Here is a 15,806-nt window from a genome sequence, read left to right on the forward strand (position 1 = left end):
CACTGCTGCCCATGCAGTACAGCACTGGCTGGAATGGCTGAATTGGACGCCACCGCACATAATCCTATCCTCAACCTTCCTAATGCCGCGACCCTTTAATACAGTTTCTCATGTCGTGGTGACCCGCAACCATAAAATTCTGCAAGTGTTCTTTCACAGAAATTAAACCGAAACTGACCAATGGAATGAAGATCCATTGTTCATGATGGGATATAAATTGTTTTTCCCCCGGGGTTTCTCAATTCAGTTCTGCCTCTGATCTCGCTCTTTTCAGCTGCTTCAGACAGATGAATGCTCTATCTTGATCTACCCCGCAAGGCTGTTATGTGAATTAAATAGAAGACACTGTGGGGCCCCCTAGGAGAGAAGGGCTGCTCGCCCTGCCACGATCCCTGTGAAAGGGTCATTCAACCCCCAAATGGGTCCCAACGCCCAGGTTGAGAACCACTGCTTTAAAGGGATTTTTTTAAAAAAATACAGGGAATTGTTTTGTTTTTGTCACCATTAGACATACTTCCTTCTGTAAATGGGCACTTATGATAAAGTTGTGGCTGAGTAAAATGAGATTTGGAAAAAAAAAGAAGGAATAAAATGATACAAATGATTCCAGTTGACAGCTGTTCATTTACTGAAAATATTTGATAATCTTGAAAGGCTTTTAAAATAATCTAATTCATATGGAATATTTCTTACTAATTGAACCTGTCTGACTTTTTATTAAATAGAGAGGTTTTTCAAAATTACATTTGACAGTTCAGAAGTTATTCCTGTTATACAACTTTTTTGACTGTTGAGCATAGAAATTTTCCTGTTATCATACAGAAATTCAGTATCAGGAAACTTAGTACTTGTCATGGTACAAGGCATTGGTATGGACTGTTGCTTCTCCTTTTGAAATAGTTGTCTTCAAAAATGCCAAGGTTTGTTTAGCCTGCAGTGTTTTCATTTATTTTCACTACCTTTCTCTAGATACAGAAAGTTTGGAAAAAATGAAAGTCTTTTGAGAACAATTGTTCTCTAAACACTTAATGGTGCTGTGACAGCATGGTAGTATATCACTGAAGATTTAACTCTGGAAATATACATAAATTGGGGAAATAAACCCTTTTCCAATTAGCTGGAACTGCAGACAGATTAGCTAGAAAATAAAGCAGAAAGATATACATATTGTTAATAGATTTGAGACAGGACAGCTTCACAGCTGAAGAACTGTTTCATAAGTATGACTCATGTCAGAAACTGTGTGTATCCCACTTATACATGTCATGTGTGATGAATGTACACATATCTGTTTCCCCACATGAACATCTACTTAAATCTATCATCAGTGAGGATTTTGTGACACTTGTACACAACTGCCTCCTTCTCAATTGAGGCACCTCAATTTAATCCCTGGACTCCTCTTTTGTTTTGAAGGGCACCCCCTTGAAAGCCTAAATACAACAGTGGATATCTGAGAGCTCATATCCCGAGCTTCAAGGCATGCATAAAACGACCACACCCACTACTTTAAGGAATCCTTCATCGCAGCAATAAGGATCATTTCTAGTTGATAGGGAAATTATCACCTCCAATCTAACTATTGAGCAAAAAGAGCCCAATAGCTGATCTACCCAGGATGGGCAAATTTCAAATTTGTCAATATGTTAAAACAGTGGTCCCCAACCCCTGGTCCGTGGACCAGTCAGTACCGGGCCACGGCTCCTCCTCCTCCTCCTCAGGGGCTGTCCTGCCACTCTGCTGCCAGCTCACCTTCGGTGCTCTCCAGTGGCCGCTATGGCTGGGTCTCCCCCTCGGCGTGGCACTGTGCATCTGCTGCTGGCAGCACCCCCCAGCAGGCGGCAGGAAGTCAGGGGCACCGGCGGGAAAGCAAGTGGAGCAGGGGCTCAGGTGGCAGGAGCGGCCCTCGGCAAAAGACTATCCCTCCCCCGGGCCTCAGTAAAATTGTCAAGCTTTGACCAGACCCTGGTGATAAAAAGGTTGGGGACCACTGTGTTAAAACACTAATCAATTGCCTCACCTTGGGATGTCAGATGTCATTTTCTAGTCTTCCTGCTAGAGTTCAGGGACTGTTACCTTCAGACTACCCAATCAAATTCATCTTCCCCAGACTCCATCCTCAAAATCTCCAGGAATTTCCCACATAGAGTTGGCAACCAGGTATTTACTTTGAGCTTGTGGTGCAGAACTCTTTTCCTACCCCAAGTGTTTTAAAGGATCAAAATAGCTCTGGTGCTACGGGACATGCAAACCCTTAAACCACTCCTGCCTGAACATGCCACCTTCATTCCAGGTCATTCCAGAATGTTCTCCAGGCTTGCCGTAAGATGATAAAAAGTACTTTGCTAGGCAACGGAAGGCTGCAATTGCCAATAATAAGACACTTAGCATTAAAACTGACTTTTTCCTGAGCCACTCTTAGATTTCTGAAATGAAAGACCTAAACATTTGAGCAATGGGCTGAAAAATAGAAGACCTCTTGAATAAGCAAAGATGTGCAGTAATTTCATTATAGTGTATTCTGTGAGAAAACTGGATGTTCTTCTGACATAGTGAGGAGTACTGAGATCCAGGTTCCTATCAGCTTATAAAAGGAATACTTTTTTGGTCAAATGAAATTACCAAATTTAACCCTATGCGTGACTTACTGCAGTTCACTCTCATTAGAGATTTCAGTGAATTGTCAATAATGGTCAGAGTACAATACTGCCAAGACTGGACAGCCAGATGGAGTGCCATAAATTTGGACTCTAAAAATATTGAATCTATTAAAATTGGTCTGGGGTGTCATTTAATTCTTGGCAACCTGGCCCTTAGAAAGGAATGAGATGTGGGCTTGGATGTTCCAGCTACCTGGGTCAGCCCCATGCACCTGGTAATGTCCTGGTAAGGAAGCATCAAACGACATCCATTATGCTCATTATTTTCTCCTCTTGTTCTGTGAAGAAACCTATTGCATCTTTTCCTCATTCAAGAATAAGTTTGCATGTGTATGGGAATAACTTTCATTAGTGTGCCTAGATAACAGTAAATAATGTAAAATGTATATTTAATATTTGCAGGGCAACATTAAATCATGTACCATCCTCACAATAAAAACCTGGTCCTTCCATTGTGGATATAAACATATCCATTCCTTGTTGGCCACTTGCTTCTGTGGTGGAAAGGATGCTGGAGGAATATTTCCTAGCATCTGGGAACCTGCAAAGTGTTTGTTCCTGTATTCCTTGATTGGGGACATCTCCTTTCTTAGCATGTTACAGAAAACTTTGTACCATTGGCTGCCACCCACTATTTATTTTTAGGTGACAGATGCTGTAATCCTAAAAAAATACTATCTTTCGAATAAGCCCTGTTGAATAAAATGGGTCTTTCTTCCCAGCAGTCCTTCTTAGGTTTGGTTGTAACACACGTTATTCTAAACTTTCTACAGAAAGAGCGAAGGAAACCCCAATATTACCAAGGAACAAACTTTGATAGCATATCTAAGGTGGGTAATATAGGGATAGGTACATCAGAAACCATTTTTTATTTTATTTTTTAAAGAACTTATGAAAGTAAATCAGACATTCATGGGGTATTTTTCATGCAAAAATCATAAAGTAGTCTCAAAGTACATTTTGTTAGATTTTTTACATCATCTGGTATTGGATGTAAATCTCGGCAGGGTTCAGTGATACAGGTAATTCTTTGTTCTAGTTAAAATTTCCAAGAATTTTAGCAAGAGGCAGCAGCTTCCATCTGCATGGTCACCAAGAGTCCTGGAGGAAAAAACATTATTTTGTTCCTTTAAAGGTAAAGGTAAAGGTTTCTCCTGTGCAAGCACCGAGTCATGTCTGACCCTTGGGGTGACGCCCTCCAGCATTTTCATGGCAGACTCAATACAGGGTGGCCTTGCCAGTGCCTTCCCCAGTCATTACCGTTTAGCGGAGGCTTAATATGTGGAAATTGTCCATTGAAGCTTTTTGTGGCATGGAGGTCCATAACATCACATGCTGAACACCCTGTTAAGCCTCTCCTATTGAGACAATACATTTTTTTTTATCCAGACCAGTTGACAACACCATTCCCAGATTCCAATTTCTAGCCCAGGGATTCCCAACCAGAGGTCTATGGATCCGTGGGGGTCCACGGGAGTTCTGGTGGGGGTCTGCAGCCTTTTCACTTGTGCCTTAATAGATTTGGCCACAAGTGACGGAACGGGTCATTTCCATTGCTCCCCCTCTTCCAAGCATGAGTGAGTTTTCTTGTTGTTTCTGCATCTGGGAGGGGGCAGGGCCTGCACTCTTGCCTCTCCTCTCTCAGTCCTACTGCCTCCCATCTCTCCCCCACTCAGTCCTACCCAAGCCTGCCAGTTAATGCAGGTGATGGTGTCCAAGGTTTTGGCAGGGGAGGCATGGCCCGCTGACATAACTTCTAGGGCTCCTCAAAGCTTTAAAAATTATTTCAAGGGCTCCTACATGGTCAAAAGGTTGAAAAAGGCTGTTCCAGCCTCTGACAATATAGTTAAATATTCATTTCAGGAACACTGAGGTTTTACATTTTAGATGTTTGATAAGTCAATTGTCTTTTTGGCTAGTGGGAGAAAGGGAGAAGATAGCCAGTCACCTCAAGAAAAAACATCAAATCACTACATTTTCTCATATCCAACTGCTACCACATCCTAACTTACTACACTTGATTTCAGATGAGCAAGTTAAATGTGGAGCACCTCATTTGATTCTTCTGCTGTTCCCCCTTTGACCTACCATACAGTCAGTTATTGCCTGGACCAGTTCTAGTCATAGGAAATCCCCAAATAGTAATGCTGTGAGAAATGTTGGGTGTTGGGCATGTTTGGTAACAGCCAATTCAATACATTGTTATTATTTCCACCCACTAGCCTTGTGTGTTTATATAAGGAGCTTCTACAGTGCGGTATTTTTTTAAAAAGAAAGACTGGTTCTCTTTTATGATGTCTCTATTTTCTCATTCTCCTAATGGGCTCCTTGCAAAACTGATGTTTCAGCAAGGAGACTTCCGGGAGCTACTAACGAGGTAGGACGCATGGCGGCTCTCTCTCTACTGAGGATTATAACATTAACAGCTGAGACTTTTATCTAATTCTTAATTGAGTCAGTACAGTGATATGATTTTAGGAGCTCCGTCTTCTGCTTTGGAATTTTAACTATTTGTTTCGTCTAGCTGAGCACAAAGATAAGGACTCCCTACCGAGACCTTCTTACCTCTCATTCACGCTCTCCACCCCACCCACGTATGCCGTAAAACCTTGCAAGACCTTGCAAAACGTCTATAGAAAATATTTCTGAAAGCTAAGTCTGGAAGTTTGAATACCGGAAGATATTAGTAGTTGCTGACTTGTAGCAGGATATTTTACTTTAATGAGCACTGCAATGGGTGGAAGTAAGAGGAGAAGAAACGCAGAGGGGGATAGCCAAGAGGAGGAGGTGGTTTTGCCAGCTAACAAGCAAAAGAAAATTGATGATTTTTTTAAAAAGAAAGGATCTACAACATTTAACGTGCCAGTCTCAAATCACCATTCGACCTTGTCAGTAAGGCAAGACAACCCGAGCGGACCACAGCCTCAAATTGAGAGGAAGATTGGGAATGAGAAGCCCGAAATTAGCTATGAGGAGATAAGCTCTGAGGAGACTGGAGCCAGCTTAATAGCAAGATATGCAACTCTGACCGCAAGTACTGTATCGAGTATTTTTGATATGGTAGGTGATATCAAAAAGGATTTGAGAGATCTCTCTCTAAAAATTGAATCATTAATAAATGTGGTACAGTCAAAACAAGGAAGTAATGCCCAGTACTTCACTAAGCCATTAGAGAAGAAGCCTGGACGTATTGGTTGGTCAACAGCTCAGACTATCCAACCACTGTCTCATATCCAGAAGCTTATTCTCCAAAAAGAAAAAATTTGCCTGACAGTCTGCCCACTTGGAGGATTCCTACCACCATGGGCCCCTCTAAGAATAGCAATAAGACATCTGAGCAACATCTTAAGGAGACCACTATATTCCATCAACCTGATTGCAACGGAGTTGCTAAACAGCCCGAAACAAACAACAAAAGTAGTATTAACTTTTAGCTCTGCAGCTATCCCTAGGCTGTTGATGAGGCAGAAGGAAAGGCTAACTAGGATGGGGCTGTTCCCTTGTAGGGTATTTAAGAACATTGACATCATGCCTCTTTTAATCTATAAACATCAGCTGAAAGAAGAATCAGTCTTGAAACATATCCCAGCAGCTTCGAATAAAAATTTATCAGAACAGTCACTGACTAATCAAAGTAAAAATAATGGACAAAAAGAGACAGAGAGTGGGACATTTTATCTGGAAAACTCGATAGAAGAAGATCTTTTAAAGTCTTTTGGAAAACTGCCCAAGGTTGAACAGGATGCAATAACATCACGCTTGAAGGATCTTGGGGCTAAATTAGAAGAAGTAGCGACCAGTGTAAATAGAATGGAAACGGCCTATACAACCCCTTATGAAAATGTTAGTACAACGAAGGAATCAGTTCAGCCCATTGATGTGAATCTGGATGTGCCTTCCATACATAAGAACACCAGTGATTGTGTTGGACAACTACCCCAGATGCTGCTTAATAATAATTCGCCACAGAAACATCAACACATCATGGGGAACGAACCTTTGCCACCAAAGAATGGATGTGTTTTCAATGATCAAGATGGTCAACTGGATCTTATCACTTTGGACTGACTAGATAAGCAAGAACTGAGGGAAGAGGTTGTGGGAGGGCAGGACCTTACCTTGATATCATGGAACACCAGAGGTTGGATTAATAGGAAAACTGATCCACAAGTCTCCAAGTTTCTTAACATCTTTGATGTTATCATGGTTCAGGAGACATGGCTTCTAAATTCCCCATATTTACCTGGCTATAAGTCATTTGATCTTCCAGCACAGGCTTCTTTGCATGGTAGAGCAAAAGGGGGGCTAGCCATTTTAGTGTCCACTCAGCTAACGATAAAATCAGAATCATTGTCTAATTTTGGACAGCTAGCCATGGCTGTGATCTTGTCATTCCAACAGATGAAATACTTGCTTGTAAATGTATACTTTCCCCCAGGGGGAACAAAAGCAGAAGTGGAGGCTTCCTGGGAGGGCTTTGAGAACTATGTAAGTCAACTAATGCATGCTCATCCCCTTGCACGTTTTATACTTGGAGGAGACTTCAATGCTAGGATGGGTTATGATGATTGTGCCCTATATGCTGGCTATAATTTACATGTACCTGAAATAGACACACCTGAGCCTTTACTCGCAAGAGTGTTCAAAGACACCAAATACAACTATGCTGGACTTATGCTGGCTCAGATGGCACATAGATTGGATTTAGTTATTTTAAATGGTGCAGCAATTGAGGACCATCCAGCGGAGTTTACATTTTGGGCTGGGGATAAAATGAGTACAATTGATTATATAATTGTCTCTAAAAATCTGATACAAGTTCTGAGGTCATTTGAGGTTTCATCCTTCTATGATAGTGACCATTTTCCCTTAGTAATATCCTGTACTCTTCCATTCAATCGGCTTCGGCTAACCCAGTGCTTTGAGGGGCTTGCAGCTGAGGAGAACTGTCTACCAAGAATTAAATGGAACATCAAGACAGACAAAATAATTAATGATCTGTTTAGCCTAACATCTTTTATTAACAAAACAAAAGAATTTCTCTCTAACTCTGAAAGTACCTCAATCCTAAACAGGTATGAAAGCCTGATTGAGGTCTTTCAGGATGCATTATCTAATGCTATGCAAGGTAAAAATAAGCAGACAAACAGCCATTCCAATACTTGGTTCGATGGAGAATGTAGAGCCATAAAACAGGCCCTAAGAGATAAATACATATATTATAGAACTGATCCCTCTGATGTTATAGGAAATGAGATCAAGCAATTAAAACAGAAGTATAAAAGCGTGATTCTTGTTAAAAAGAAGAAGGCTGCTCGAGAAGCCTGGGAACAAATCAGGCAAGCTGTTCTCGATAAAAACTCATCTTGGTTCTGGAAACTAGTGTCTGATTGTAAAGCAAAATCAGTTTCAGCTTCAACCATCCCACCGGGAATATGGGAAGCACATTATAAGGCGCTATACTCTTCATTAGAGATAAAGCTAATTCAGGCAACAGATGTGGGAGAGCTGACCAGGATACCGGAATGGCCACAAGTTAATCACTCTGAAGTCAAGAAGCTCATTGGTACCCTTAAATCAGGGAAAGCCCCTGGCTATGATTTAGTACCTCCTGAACTAATTAGAAGGAACATAGAATGGTGGGTGCCAGTATTGGCTAAGCTGTTTACAACAATTGATAGAACAGGTATCCTTCCAAAAGGTTGGGAAATAGCAGTGGTGGTACCCATATACAAGAGAGGAAATAGGAAGGAACCCCAAAACTACAGACCAATAAGCCTCCTCAGCACCATAAGTAAGCTGTATGCTAGGCACCTTTGCTGGAAATATAGAGACTGGCTAGAAGAAGAGAACATCCTAGCAGAGGAACAAGGAGGCTTTAGAGAAGGATATTCCACACTGGATCATTGTATGCTGGTAGATCACCTAATAGCTAAATACTCCTCAAAGAAATCAACCTCCCTTTATATCTCATTTGTTGATTTTAAATCTGCATTTGACTCTATTCCAAGAGATCTGTTATGGGCCAAATTAGGCAGGACCTCCATTGACAGGAGGCTACTTGTGCTTATTAAAAAACTACATGAAAATACTGCCATAAGAGTTAAATGTAGCCCTCAAGGACATCTCACAGATTTAATCAAGACAACAAAGGGAGTTAAGCAGGGATGCATATTGGCCCCCCTCCTATTTAATTACTTTATTAATGACATTGGCAGCTATCTCAAAAACCCAAATTTCCATCCTCCAAAAATCAGTGGAAAACACATCTCATTTTTGCTTTATGCCGATGATCTAGCCTTATTCTCTAGGACTCCCATAGGAATGAGAAGAGCTTTGAGTGCCTTAAACTTGTATTGCCAAGCAAACTACCTTGAAGTGAACCATAATAAAACTCAGGTGATGGTTTGTGGAAAGAAGCCAAAATCTCACATTTGGAGAATAAATGGGACCCTGATAGAGCAAGTAAAACAATACAAATATTTGGGAGTCATAATTCAGGCCACACAAGCTAGAACTGCACATATAAATTATATCTCATCAAATGCGCAGAAAAGCTCAAGTGCAATTCAGAAATTTTTTTGGCAAAAAGGTGGAAGATGCATACAAGCGGCCATCAACATCTTTAAGGCTAAAGCTCTTGCACAACTAACCTATGGGGCCCCAATAAGCATCTCTGGCAATCTATCTAACCTAGAGAAGGTCCAGTCTAAATTTCTGAGAACTATTCTCCAATTGCCAAATAACATCTCCAATATCGCAATTAGGATAGAGACTGGAATGGTTAATGTTCAGACTAGGCTCTGGATGGCAACCCTTATGTTCTGGCTTAAACTGGTATTTCGGCAGAGGGGTCTTATCAGCCTTCTACTAACAGACTCATTTGTCGCACCCTGGCTAAAAGCACTACCAGAGAAGCTGTGTTCCTATGGTCTGTCCTATCAATTTATTCTGGGCCTGGGACATGACAAAGCGAAAGAATTAATAAGGAACAGAGTAATAGATGTAGAAAGACAGCATGATATCAATAAGATATTGGACCCACTTTTTGGGAAAGACCTTCTTAATAAGGCTGTCTTAATGCCATATCTAACTGATCTTCCACATTCTGAACAAAGAAGATCTTTTACTCTTCTCCGCTATAATGCCCTCCCTTCCGCTTTCCTGGAAGGAAAGTTCAAGGGGCTACCGATAGAAGCACGTAAGTGTGTCTGTGGCGAAGGTCAAATAGAGACAGCTGAACATGTCCTATTTGAGTGCAGGCTCTATCGTCACATCCGTACAAATTCACTGGCCTCATTGCTCGCAGAATGCCCCAGAGGTTTGAGGAAACAGCGTCTTAAGCTACTACTTTCAGACACAAATAAAGATCTAACAAAAATTATCGCTAGATTTGCTTGGGTAGCTATAAAAATAAGGCAGAGCTGGACCAACCCTGTTCCCTAGTGTTTTTTTTTTTTTTTCTCTCTCTCTCTCTCTCTTTTATACTGGATCTATATACAATTGTTCTTATTTTCTTAGTTTTCACCCATTTATAATTGATTTTATATTTGTAATTTTATGCTTTTTTACTGGCTGGTCTATGACCGTAAATAAATTGATTGAACAGCCTTCACAAATTGATTGATGTTTCAGCAACATTTCTGTTATTAGTTATGATGCCAGTAAATGGAAGTCTCAGCAGTGGATGAAATTTAAATTGGGTTTGAGGAGTGCTCACATAATTTAGCATTTTATTTTCACTCTGCGGTTTAGTTTGCATTGTGTATGATCCAGTTATTCGTATTTTACTTATTGAGCTGATATTGTTTAACACAGATGTTTTGCTTGAAACTTAACTATCATCCTAATACTATTTACTGTAGCTAGAGTAAAATTAGCGTGAATTATGAGTTATGCAACAATATTATAAAGCACACTGCATTGAGAAAAATGCTGTACAACAGTGGTCCCCAACCCCCAGGCTGCGGCTCGGTGGCGGGCCACGAAGGCCTCGGCGCTGGGCCGCGGCTCCCTCTTCCCGCCCCCCCCCCACAGCGAGAAGCTCGCCAGGGTGCGAGCAAATCGGCCGCCGAAGCAGCCGATCAGCTTGCGGCCCGGCAAGCTTTTTGCTTTGGGAGGGGGTGGGAAGAGAAGCTTGTCGGGCCGCAAGCTAATCGGCCGCTTCGGCAACCGATTTCCTTGCGGCCTGGAGGGGCGGGGAGAGGGAGCCATGGCCAACGGCATGCCAGCGGCGCAAACATGCACGCACAGACTTGCCGCGCGTGTGCATTTGCGTCCGGCGGGGGCGCAAACACGCACGCGCGGCAAGTCTGCACATGCGAATTTGCGCCGGGGCTGCCGCGCACGCGCGGGGCCCCGGGTCGCCCTCTCCCCGCACCCCGGCGCAGCGGTCCGCAGCCTGACAAAGGTTGCAGACCACTGCTGTACAATACCCATTTATTTATTTCATCCAATATAATACAAAAGTATCAAACTTCCTGTTTTGCTGTTCAGAACTCTAATAAAGATCAAGAATGAACTTTTCAGAAGGTCTCTTTGCCATATTTTGAAGCCTTCACACATTACTTAAATTAGTGGGAAGATCGTCTGAAGGTTATGATTCACCTAGTATCTAGATCACATCTTGGCCATGCCTAAATCACATTATGATACAGGGAAATGTTGGTGTAGAAGATATAATATTGAACTTGGGTTGGGAAGATTGGAATGTGGGATCAATGGAAGCTGGATTTTCTTGTGCAGTGATAATCTAAAAGAGGGGTTTGTGCTTGTATATGGTAAAGGAACTGGGGGCCCCCAAAATTAAGATGTCACTACTGCCCTGAACCATAGAATAGCTAGACCCTGTGGCTCATGTTTTTTTTTTGCTCAGAATAGTGGCCCTTTTTAATCCAGTTGGGGATGGAAAAGAAGGGCTGTGATGGAATAACCTCTTCCTTGTTTCCCTACGGTAACTGTAGTAAATTGGATGTTATTAAAATTAAGGTTTTGTTATTGCTATTGCTATTGCTATTGTATTGTTATGTTGTTAGCCGCTTGAGCCCCACTCTAAGGGACAGGTGAAAGAAAGAAAGAAAGAAAGAAAGAAAGAAAGAAAGAAAGAAAGAAAGAAAGAAAGAAAGAAAGAAAGAAAGAAAGAAAGAAAGAAAGAAAGAAAGAAAGAAAGAAAGAAAGAAAGATCCATTTGTATGTACTTAGAACTCAAAGAGAAAACACAATCACACTTCCTACAAGTAAATAAAGAGAGAGGTTTATTTGGGTAATCCCAAAAAAGGCTTAGGGAATTTGGAATAACTACAGATCTTATTAGAAGTATGAAGAAGTGGAAAATTTACAGGAGATTAGTGGTTTGCGATGTGAAAAAAAGGTAAAATATTTGGGTGTCTGGTTGACTAATCAAAATCTAATACTATTCCGTAATAACTATGAGAAAGTATGGGAGGATATTAAGAAAGATCTAACTTAATGGAACAAACTTAACCTCTCACTTTTTATCAGCTATAAAAATGAATGTGTTTCCAAGGATGATGCATTTATTCCAATCAATCCCGATTATAATTAAGAAAATTGTTTTTTGAAATGGCAGAAGGATATTCAAAATTTTGTTTGGGAAGAGAAAAGACCAATAATTAGTTTTAGAATCTTATCAGATTTAAAGGAAAGAGGTGGGCTATCTATTCCAAACCTATATTTATATCATGAGGCTGTTAAATTAGTTTGGATTAAAGATTGGGTGACATTGCATGATACCAGACTATTAGATCTTGAAGGTTTTGACAGACGATTTGGATGACATGCTTACATGTATCATGATAAAGAGAGGATACATAAAGATTTTAAGAATCATTTTGTAAGAAGAGCCTTACTTCAGACATGGAATAGATATAAAGTTAGGTTAGAGAGGTGTACCCCGCTTTGGATTTCTCCTAAAGAGATAGTTAAAAGATCAGAAAAGAATATGAGAGATCAGTGGATTAGATACAGAGATATTTTGACTAACTCAAAAGAAGGCATTAAAATGTTGAGGTGGGAAGAAATTTCTGAGGCAGTGGATGGATGTTTTCAGTACCACCAGGTATATGAATGTTTTAAGAGAGACAAAGCAACAGGTTTTATTTTAAAGAAATCCAGATTTGAGATAGAGATAATAGACAAGGATGAGAAACTTATATCAAAGGCTTATAAAATGCTATTAGAATGGGACACTGAAATGAAAAGTGTTAAATTAGTTATGGTTAAGTGGGCCAAAGGTCTAGGCTATCCAATAGATATGAAAACTTGGGAACACTTATGGAAGAAACAAATTAAGTTTTTAGATAGTAATGATTTGAGGGAAAATGTTTATAAAATGTACTGGAGAGCCAGTTTGGTGTAGTGGTTAGGAGTGCGGACTTCTAATCTGGCAAGCCAGGTTCGATTCTGCACTCCCCCACATGCAGCCAGCTGGGTGACCTTGGGCTCGCCACGGCACTGATAAAACTGTTCTGACCGAGCAGTGATATCAGCGCTCTCTCAGCCTCACCCACCCCACAGGGTGTCTGTTGTGGGGAGAGGAATGGGAAGGTGACTGTAAGCCGCTTTGAGCCTCCTTCGGGTAGGGAAAAGCGGCATATAAGAACCAACTCTTCTTCTTCTTCTTCTACTTTAGGTGGTACTTAACTCTGTCAAAATTGGCAAAATGGTCTATGAATGTTGACAAGAGATGTTTGAAGTGTAAGATAAATGAAGGTCACTTTTTCCATATGTGGTGGAGTTGCCCAAGGATGGTTAAATTTTGGAATAAAATATATATAGATCTTAAGAAAATGTTGGGAGGTAACTTCAAAAAGAAACCAGAAATATTTCTACTAGGTGTAATGAGTGAAGAAATACCTAAAGATTTGAATGTACTGTTATTGTATGCCTTAACAGCAGCCAGAATGGTGGTAGCAAAAGTTTGGGAAACAAAGTAGACCCTATTGCTGGAGGATTGGGTTCCACATATCTGAGGGATCGCCCTATGCCCCCCGAAGGGCCTTGCACTCTGTGAGTACTGACTTGTTGGTAATTCCCAGCCCTAGAGAAGCATGCCTGGCCTCGACCTGGTGGAATGAGCTCCCGGGTGAGCTGTGGGACCTGCAGGAGCTTTTTGGGTTCCACAGGGCCTGCAAGACAGAGCTCTTCTACTGGATCTATGATTGAGGCCAAAGCAGTGAGGATGAGCATGGCCCCATCCCATTGGGTGCTCTCTGGGTGCCCCTTCAAGTGCTACTGCTACTGTTTCCTAGCACTGGGTTATGGAACATAGATGGCCCTCTCCTAACCCATGTGACCAGATATTGGTAGGAGGGTTGTGTTAGGTTTCGCCATTTCTTGTTTATTGATGGGCCACAAGCAAAGCGGCTGGTTTGGCGGCCGCTTTCCTCGCGGCCTGGCGAACTTCTCACTGCGGGGGGGGGGGGGGAGGCAGGCATGGCCGCTGGCAGCCCGGTACTGAGGCCCGGGAGTTGGGTACTACTGGTCTAGCCACCCAACTGTTGTTCTGGAGGAAAAGCACACAGGAAGTGTACTCAAAGGAGGAGGAGGTCTCTATTTGAGTCAATTGGGATACAGGAGGGGGTTATTTGAATATATCAGGAAGTTCCTAATTTAAATATGCTAATTACCTATCTACTCTGATGCCCCCTATAGAATATTCTTCTTATACTGTTGAATCATGAACACTACAGAATCTTGAAGGTTGCATATTTAAACAAGAAAGGGCCTTCTCAGTCATGGCACTGAAACTTTGGACCTCTTTCCGCAGGGAGAAATGTCTGTCCTCCTGTTGTTGTCTTTCATGAGCAGGTGGAGACTTTCTTGTTTTGTTGTCATGGCTTCACTAATACTTGCTAATCCTCTTCCTTGCTTGTGTGTCTTGATGTTTTCATGTTTTGTTTTAAAGTCCACTTCCTTGTGTGAGCATAAACGACAAATAATATAATCAAAATAACTATTCAGATTGAATTCCCCACTTAAAACCAAACTTGGAAGATGACCTGGGATTTTATCTTTTCTCAAATAAACAGGAGTTTTTAGGGAAGGTTGGCTGCCTTGTCCCCATACCCTAGATCGCCCATTCTTTTTCATCCTAATCTACCTCACAGGGTTATTATGTGGATAAAATGGAGCTATCCTATATATTCTACACTGAACTCCTTGAAGGAATAATGGAACTCAATTGTGAAGACTAAATAATGTTATAACACCTCTCTTCATTATGATGGATGATGTCTGTGGAACTAATTTGATGCCTGACTAAAGTAGACAAGCATGGATGGGATTTGACAGACGGTAAGTCTTGGAAGGTCAAAGCAGAAAAATCCTTCATACAAGTCACGGGGAATGAGTAGGAAGTCAAAGATTAGAACTAAACTGACATGGAAAAGTTAGTAATGGTTTCTCAACCAATTCAAAAGCTGAGTTCCAAGGAATAGTATGTACCACATTCACAGAAAACAAAAGGAACGCCTATTTTGTTCTTCAGCCTTTCATGCAGCTTCAGACTCCTAAATCTAGTCTCACAGGGACTAGCAGGTAACACATTCTGGCCTCAACTCCAAAGGTTCCCAAAAGAGTTTAGTAAGAAAGATACAGTAATTTCAATAATGGATACTTAATGAACGTTGACACAAATGTGATTGGCATCCAAACTTACAATGATTGATTTCCAATTCACATGCAAATTGAACCCCTCATGAATTCACCTTGCTATTTTGCTCAAATGTGCAGACTTTCTGTAAGCTTCCCAGCATTAACTTGCTTCTTACACCACAGGGTCAAGGAAGACAGCCAGTGTGGTGCAGTGGGTAGAGTGCTGGACAAGGAAAGTGAAATTCCCCTTCTGCCATGGAAGTGTGCCAGTTGACCTTGGAACAGTCATACACTCTCAGCCTAACTTGCTTTACAGGGTTGTAATGAAGATAACCTGAAAGAAGAGAGAATGATGTAAGCTGCTTTGGATTCCCATTGGGGGAAAAGGTGGGAAACGAATGAAGTAAAGAAATGGACAGGTTGAGTCTTGGTAAATAAAGAACACTTGTAACATAGGAATTTAATTTGCAGTAACTTTTATCACTATATTGCCTGAAACCTCTCTTTCACACTCATAAAAGTAAGGCATGT

At 41.2% G+C, this 15,806-nt stretch overlaps 1 long non-coding RNA gene across 1 annotated transcript; it reads left to right on the top strand.

Moving 5' to 3' along the window:
• Window positions 1–5,027: 5,027 nt before the first annotated feature.
• Window positions 5,028–15,570, top strand: LOC143831127 (uncharacterized). Its single transcript, XR_013228736.1, has 3 exons — window positions 5,028–5,037; window positions 14,789–14,975; window positions 15,459–15,570. It is a non-coding gene; the product is annotated as an uncharacterized LOC143831127 (long non-coding RNA).
• The last annotated feature ends 236 nt before the right edge of the window (window positions 15,571–15,806 follow it).

The sequence above is a fragment of the Paroedura picta genome, chromosome 3, assembly GCF_049243985.1.
Source record: "Paroedura picta isolate Pp20150507F chromosome 3, Ppicta_v3.0, whole genome shotgun sequence".
In the NCBI taxonomy this organism is placed as follows: Eukaryota; Metazoa; Chordata; class Lepidosauria; order Squamata; family Gekkonidae; genus Paroedura; species Paroedura picta.